The 7,500-nt window shown below is 43.2% G+C and overlaps 7 non-coding genes across 7 annotated transcripts in view; all 7 read left to right on the top strand.

Moving 5' to 3' along the window:
* LOC133429597 (5S ribosomal RNA) overlaps positions 1 to 23 on the top strand; it is a 119-nt gene extending 96 nt beyond the window's left edge. Inside the window, exon 1 of the ribosomal RNA XR_009774517.1 lies at positions 1 to 23. This exon is cut by the window's left edge and continues 96 nt beyond it. This is a non-coding gene — a ribosomal RNA (5S ribosomal RNA).
* Positions 24 to 239: 216 nt separating this feature from the next.
* LOC133429110 (5S ribosomal RNA) lies at positions 240 to 358 on the top strand. Its single transcript, XR_009774075.1, has one exon. It is a non-coding gene; the product is annotated as a 5S ribosomal RNA (ribosomal RNA).
* Positions 359 to 557: 199 nt separating this feature from the next.
* Positions 558 to 676, top strand: LOC133429031 (5S ribosomal RNA). The gene has a single exon (XR_009773999.1). It is a non-coding gene; the product is annotated as a 5S ribosomal RNA (ribosomal RNA).
* Positions 677 to 899: 223 nt separating this feature from the next.
* On the top strand, positions 900 to 1,018 carry LOC133428962 (5S ribosomal RNA). The gene has a single exon (XR_009773935.1). It is a non-coding gene; the product is annotated as a 5S ribosomal RNA (ribosomal RNA).
* A 199-nt stretch (positions 1,019 to 1,217) lies between these two features.
* Positions 1,218 to 1,336, top strand: LOC133428955 (5S ribosomal RNA). The gene has a single exon (XR_009773928.1). It is a non-coding gene; the product is annotated as a 5S ribosomal RNA (ribosomal RNA).
* A 217-nt stretch (positions 1,337 to 1,553) lies between these two features.
* Positions 1,554 to 1,672, top strand: LOC133429219 (5S ribosomal RNA). Its single transcript, XR_009774179.1, has one exon. It is a non-coding gene; the product is annotated as a 5S ribosomal RNA (ribosomal RNA).
* Positions 1,673 to 1,871: 199 nt separating this feature from the next.
* LOC133429120 (5S ribosomal RNA) lies at positions 1,872 to 1,990 on the top strand. Its single transcript, XR_009774085.1, has one exon. It is a non-coding gene; the product is annotated as a 5S ribosomal RNA (ribosomal RNA).
* The last annotated feature ends 5,510 nt before the right edge of the window (positions 1,991 to 7,500 follow it).

The raw sequence follows: 7,500 nt of genomic DNA, 5'->3' as shown, positions 1-7,500 counted from the left end.
GGGAATACCAGGTGCTGTAAGCATTTTCAACCAGCAGAGAGCGCTCTCGCTTAATCTACCCACACATATTTCAACGTGGTAACAGCGACAGCTCACGTCCTAAAGTGTTTTGCACATGGTTAAGGCACTTTAACTCCAACAAATAAGCGCTTCTAAATTATTATCACCAACAAATCAATGACTTGTATTATATACTTATCTTCAACTCCATTTAAGAAGTATTTCAAGCTGCAGCTTCAGCTAACGGCCATACCAGCCTGGATGAGCCCGATCTCGTCTGATCTCGGAAGCTAAGCAGGGTCGGGCCTGGTTAGTACTTGGATGGGAGACCGCCTGGGAATACCAGGTGTTGTAAGCTTTTTCAACCAGCAGAGAGCGCTCTCGCTTAATCTACCCACACATATTTCAACGTGGTAACAGCGACAGCTCACGTCCTAAAGTGTTTTGCACATGGTTAAGGCACTTTAACTCCAACAAATAAAACCAACAGATCAATGACTTATATTCTATGACTTATCTTCAACTCCATATAAGAGGTATTTCAAGCTGTAGCTTCTGCTTACGGCCATACCAGTCTGCATGCGCCCGGTCTCGTCTGATCTCGGAAGCTAAGCAGGGTCGGGCCTGGTTAGTACTTGGATGGGAGACCGCCTGGGAATACCAGGTGCTGTAAGCATTTTCAACCTGCAGAGAGCGCTCTCGCTTAATCTACCCACACATATTTCAACGTGGTAACAGCGACAGCTCACGTCCTAAAGTGTTTTGCACATGGTTAAGGCACTTTAACTCCAACAAATAAGTGCTTCTAAATTATTATCACCAACAAATCAATGACTTATATTATATGACTTATCTTCAACTCCATTTAAGAGGTATTTCAAGCTGCAGCTTCAGCTTCAGCTTACGGCCATACCAGCCTGGATGCGCCCGATCTCGCCTGATCTCGGAAGCTAAGCAGGGTCGGGCTTGGTTAGTACTTGGATGGGAGACCGCCTGGGAATACCAGGTGCTGTAAGCCTTTTCAACCAGCAGAGAGCGCTCTCGCTTAATCTACCCACACATATTTCAACGTGGTAACAGCGACAGCTCACGTCCTAAAGTGTTTTGCACATGGTTAAGGCACTTTAACTCCAACAAATAAAACCAACAAATCAATGACTTATATTCTATGACTTATCTTCAACTCCATATAAGAGGTATTTCAAGCTGCAGCTTCTGCTTACGGCCATACCAGCCTGGATGCGCCCGATCTCGTCTGATCTCGGAAGCTAAGCAGGGTCGGGCCTGGTTAGTACTTGGATGGGAGACCGCCTGGGAATACCAGGTGCTGTAAGCTTTTTCAACCAGCAGAGAACCCTCTAGCTTAATCTACCCACACATATTTCAACGTGGTAACAGCGACAGCTCACGTCTTAAAGTGTTTTGCACATAGTTAAGGCACCTTAACTCCAACAAATAAGCGCTTCTAAATTATTATCACCAACAAATCAATGACATATATTCTATGACTTATCTTCAACTCCATATAAGAAGTATTTCAAGCTGCAGCTTCTGCTTACGGCCATACCAGCCTGGATGCGCCTGATCTCGTCTGATATCAGAAGCTAAGCAGGGTCGGGCTTGGTTAGTACTTGGATGGGAGACTGCCTGGGAGTACCAGGTGCTGTAAGCTTTTTCAACCAGCAGAGAACGCTCTCGCTTAATCTACCCACACATATTTCAACGTGGTAACAGCGACAGCTCACGTCCTAAAGTGTTTTGCACATGGTTAAGGCGCTTTAACTCCAACAAATAAAACCAACAAATCAATGACTTATATTATATGACTTATCTTCAACTCCATATAAGAGGTATTTCAAGCAGGAGCTTCTGCTTACGGCCATACCAGCCTGGATGCGCCCAATCTCGTCTGATCTCGGAAGCTAAGCAGGGTCGGGCCTGGTTAGTACTTGAATGGGAGACCGCCTGGGAATACCAGGTGCTGTAAGTTTTTTCAACCAGCAGAGAGCGCTCTCGCTTAATCTACCCACACATATTTCAACGTGGTAAAAGCGACAGCTCACGTCCTGAAGTGTTTTGCACATGGTTAAGGCACTTTAACTCCAACAAATAAAACCAACAAATCTATGACCTATATTCTATGACTTATCTTCAACTCCATATAAGAGGTATTTCAAGCTGCAGCTTCTGCTTACGGCCATACCAGCCTGGCCACGCCCTTTGACTTCCTGTTTGTGCAGGGAGAGTGACTTGGCAGTTTGGTTCATGGTGGAGGAAGGAGAGACGAAGTTCAGATTGGAAAACAAACGGAAAAGGCTCAGAGAAGTGGAGAACAACAACACCTCCCCCGGCAGCAGTTGCTGCAGGGGGGCTACTCCAAGGGAGTATAAAAAAACTAAAACGGATTACTCGGTGATGAAGGTGGATAACGGACTGGACATGAGCTCAGCTATGACGGACAAAATGGAGTCGGAGGGGATCCCAAGGCAAAAGATGGCCCGCGCAATGGTCGGAGCCGGAGAGAAAGAGAGGAGAGCGGGAGAGGGGCCCGAGGCAGAGAAAGTGGAGAAGGAGAGGACGGGAGGACAACACAGCGGAGCGGCGTGGAAGGGGGCAGAGGAGGAGACGGCAGCGAGGGTGGCGGAGCCGAGAGCTGCAAAAGAATGTTGGGATCAAGCGGAAGACCAGAAAAAACTTGTAGTAAATGTGGAGATAGAGGGAGATGATGCCATCTCCCTCATGGAACTCTTGAAAGCTGTGAGTGTTACATGCGGTCGTGTCGTTGGCTGCCGAGTAAAGGCGGATAAAAAGTGGGAACTAACAATGGGCAACCCGCACGGGAAAAACAGACTGTTAGACGGTTTCAAGATAAGAGATTCGCGAGTAATCGCCTCTGAAATAATGAAGGACACGAGAGTGGTCTCATTTTTAAGTCTTCCTATTTATATCACTGATGAGCAGATTTTCACAAAGCTGGCACATTGGGGAGTAGAGCCGGTCTCAACAATCAAGAAGAGAAAATGGCCTGGCACGGACATATTCGACGGCACCAGGTTCCTGAAAGTCAGGTTCCCAGAGTCGGTGGCGGCTCTGCCGTACAGCACGAAATTTGACACTCTCGAGGGTCCGGAGTATTTTAGGATCATCCATAACAACCAAATGAGGGTGTGCAGACTATGCCTACAGCAGGGGCACATTCTGCGGGAATGTCCTGAGTTCCTGTGTTACAAATGTAACAAACAAGGACACTATGCAAGAGAATGTGCACGTATGACGGAGCGAACGAGCGGAGAGCAGGAGGAGAAGGAGGAGAAGGAGGAGACGGAGGAGTTGGTGGAGGAGAGCGAGGCAGAAAAGAAGGAGGCGGCGGAGGAAGAGGAGGAGGAGGAAGACGGAGAAGGAGAGGTGGAGAGCCTGGCGGAGGGCATGGAAGAGGAGATGACAGCGGAGGCTGCGGTGGGTGCCGTGAGAAGAGGGAATGTAGAGGAAGCTGAGGTGGCGGTCAGCAGAGGGGAGCAGAGAGGAAGCGGACAAGATGCGGATTTGAGCATAAGCCAGAGCAGCGGGGGGTCGCTACCGTGCGCGCAGCGCAGAGCATTCAGGACGGCAGTTGAGAGACGCGCAAAGAGGGAGGAAACGGAGGGTGAGAATGAGGGAGGGGGGGTACGGACATCGAGGTCCAGATCGGGGTCAAGGGAAGGAAGGGGTCAAAAGAAACGAGCCTCCTAATATGAAAGGATTATATTTTGTTTATCATGGTTCTGTTTTTTTTCTTTCCCTTGTTGTCTTTAATGACACTTAAGATCGCATCATTAAACACAAACGGCTTGAGGGACAAAGCAAAATTTGAAAAAATTATAAGCTTGAGTAAGGCGGACGTACTATGTTTGCAAGAAACTCATTGGGACAAGGAAACTGAACTGGGCTTTAGACAATTGTGGAATGGGGATTTATTTTCGAGTTACGGCACAAACATTGCAAGGGGGGTGACAATTCTGTGTAGGAGATCCAGTGGAATTGGGGCCACGTTGTTGAATAAGGATGGGGAAGGAAGATGGATAAATGTTGAATTGGAATTCCAAAATGTAAAATATAATGTGTTAAATGTCTACGTGCCAAATAGTGAAGGGGAGAGGTCCACTTTTTTTAAAGATCTATATAAAGTGGCTGAGAAATGTGATATTATCATTGGGGACTTCAATGTAAAATTGTGCTATATGGATGTGAATGAGAGTTGCGTGTGGAGATATGATGCTTCGAGAAAGGTACTTAATGAGTTTATGATGGAAAAGAATTGGTGTGATATATGGAGAATAAAAAATTCTAGCATTAGAAAATATTCTAGAGCGCAACTAGTAAAAGGGGTTCTCAAAAAAAGTAGGATTGATCTATGTTTGGCCAAACAATCACAGTTGCAGTTATTTAATAATGTCTGTTATGATTTTATATATCTGAGCGATCATGCGATATTGTCTGTGGAAGTGGGGGAACACGAAAAGCGAAGGGGAGGAGGCGTATGGCATCTAAACGCATATCTATTACAGGATGCAAACTATATCAGATGTATGAAACAGTTAATATCGAGCATGTGCTCACATCCAGAATTTAACAATAACATAGTAAAAGGTTGGGAGGATCTGAAAATAAAAATAAAATGGAAAAGTATACATTATGCGAAAAGGTTGCGGGCTCGACAAAATGGGAAAAGGAATGTCTTAAAAGCAGAAATTGAAAGGGTTGAGGGACGGAAACGGATTGACGAGGTCAAGTTGGTAAATTTACACACAGAACTGAAAGAATTGGAAAGATTGGAATGCGAGGGCGCCATATTGAGGAGTAAGGCACGATTTGCGATAGAAGGAGAGAGGAGTACCCGTTTTTTTCTAAACCTAGAGAAAAGAAAGCAGGATAAATGCTATATCGTGGAAGTAAGAACTGAAAACGGAGTCATCACATCAGACTTAGTGGAGATTCTCGAGGCAGTCCAGAATTTTTATGGCAACTTATTTAAATCAGAGGGGTCGGATGATGATTTAACAGAGGAAATCCTTGCAAAATTTGAGAAGAAATTACCAGAGGAGGATATTTTATTGTGTGACCAAGAAATAAAAGGGGAAGATATAGAACTAGTAATAAAACAGTTAGTCTTAAATAAAAGTCCAGGGAGCGATGGACTAACGGCCAATTTTTATAAAACTTTTAGCGACGTATTAAAACCGATATTGTTAAATCTATTTAAAACAATGGAAAACACACAATCCGTGCCAACATCGATGGCTAGGGGCATTATTACGATGGTATATAAAAAGGGAAATAAAGAAGATCTAGCTAATTATAGACCAATAACATTATTAAATACTGACTACAAAATATTGATGAAAATTCTGTCAAATAGAGCGAAACAGGTTGTTCACACAATTGTGGCGCCTACTCAAGCGTATAGTGTGCCGGGGAGAGAAGTGGCAGATATATTAAACACAGTAAGAGACATAGTGGAGTTCTTGAAGATCACAAATAGGGAAGGTATTTTAGTCTCACTCGACTTTAACAAAGCATTTGACAGAGTGGAACACAGATTTATGTTTAGAGTTCTGGAGAGGGTGGGATTTGGGAAACGGTTTTTGAGCTGGGTGAAATTGATGTATGCAAACGCCACTGGCAGCGTCAAGTGTAATGGGGTAGTTACCGACCCTTTTCAGTTACAGAGGTCGGTTAGACAGGGATGTCCGCTATCCTCAATCTTATACACAATAGTTGTCGAAGCACTGAGTGTTTTTATTAAAGAGGATGCCCATATAAAAGGTATTGAATTACCTGGAGGTGAGGTCTGTGTAATTCAACAATTTGCGGATGATACAACTCTACTAATAAAAGATATAAACAGTGTACATAGGGCGATAGAATTAGTGGAACGGTATGGCAGAGCCTCAGGGTCAAAAATAAATTTTGCAAAATCGGAAATGATGTTCATTAATCTAGAGGAGCCGCCACAAGGCCAATTACCAGTGCAAATACAGTCTAAACATATTAAGATATTAGGTACATACATAGGTGTGGATAGTGATATGGCAAGAGATCTGACGTGGTCGGGTATAATCAAAAAAATAGAAGCAGTATTATGCTACTGGAAGATGAGAAATCTAAAGCTTAACGGGAGGGTGGTGGTATTAAATAGCTTGATATTGTCGAAAATATATTACGCTTTAATGGTGATAGATTTACCCTTGTGGGTATTAAATAGACTAAACGAAATTATGACATTTTTTCTGTGGGGGGCGACGGTAGGGAAAATTGCAAGAAAAACGCTAATAGGTAAATACGAAGAAGGAGGGTTAAAATTAATAGACATAGAAAGTAAGAAACGAGCGTTTAGGATTAAATTGATAAAAAAATACTTATATGATGACACAGCTTACGGCTGGAAGTGCCTTATGGGGTTCTTTTTAAATAGGGTTTTCAAGATAGGGGATTTTACTCTATTAATGAAACTGCAGTGGCGAATGACCGCTGGAATTCCCCTGTTTTATAGAGAGGTCCTGGCAGCGCAAGCTGCTTTCCTGGACCACATAGAGTATGAAGCTAAATCTATAAGCATAGTGAAGGAATTACCGATATTTCTAAATAAATATATACATAAGGACAATAAAATATTGTGTAATAATAAAATGTTGAAAGCCGGATTTATACAATTGAAGGACATAATGTACGAATTGATGCCCGATTTCATACCAACACAAGCGGTTTTTGATGGCGTAGTGGAAGTAGATGATAACATAAAGTATGCGACAATTTTCAATTACTATAGAACTATCAAGGAAAGTATACCACAAACGTGGAAGAACTTAATAGAAACAAGGATAGTCAAAGACAGGACAAGCAAACTTCCTGAATTAAAAGTTAGACAGGGTGGGCAAAAGAAAGAGTTCAGCATGATATCCAGCAAACAAATATACGACCTCATCGTGATAAATGTCACACAAAAACCGGCCTCCCTGTCTTACTGGGGCAAGATCTTTCCACAGAAAGAGGGGAGGAGAATTTGGGAAAGGTGGAAATTGAAGGGAAACAGTATTGAGGCTGAGGATAACGACTTCAAAATAAGACACAATAAAATATTTACAAATGTGATTTTGCACCAATTCGACAGGGAGGTTAGTAGGGATTGTGATATCTGCGGTTTATTCCCGGAGACTCTGCTACACATGTATGACGTGTGTCCTGAGCTGACCGGTTTTCTGGGCGCGTTGAAAAAATGTTTGGTCGATAAATTGGGAATGGTGTGGGACGGGAGGGATTCGTGGGAGTTTTTTCTTTTGTTTGGGGAATGGGACCACAGTAAGGTGAAGAATGTAGCCTTATGTAAATTCCTATTAAGCCATGCCCGATGGGCTATAAAGACACGCAGGAACATAGCACACTTCGAACAAAGAGTTGTTGAAATTTGGCCCATATTCCAAAATATAGTGAAAAATCAAATTACATTTCGTTTAATTCATGGAG

The sequence above is a fragment of the Cololabis saira genome, unplaced genomic scaffold, assembly GCF_033807715.1.
Source record: "Cololabis saira isolate AMF1-May2022 unplaced genomic scaffold, fColSai1.1 scf032, whole genome shotgun sequence".
Classification (NCBI taxonomy): Eukaryota; Metazoa; Chordata; class Actinopteri; order Beloniformes; family Belonidae; genus Cololabis; species Cololabis saira.
Note: the sequence above shows the minus strand (reverse complement) of the source record. Positions and strands in the feature narration are given on the sequence as shown.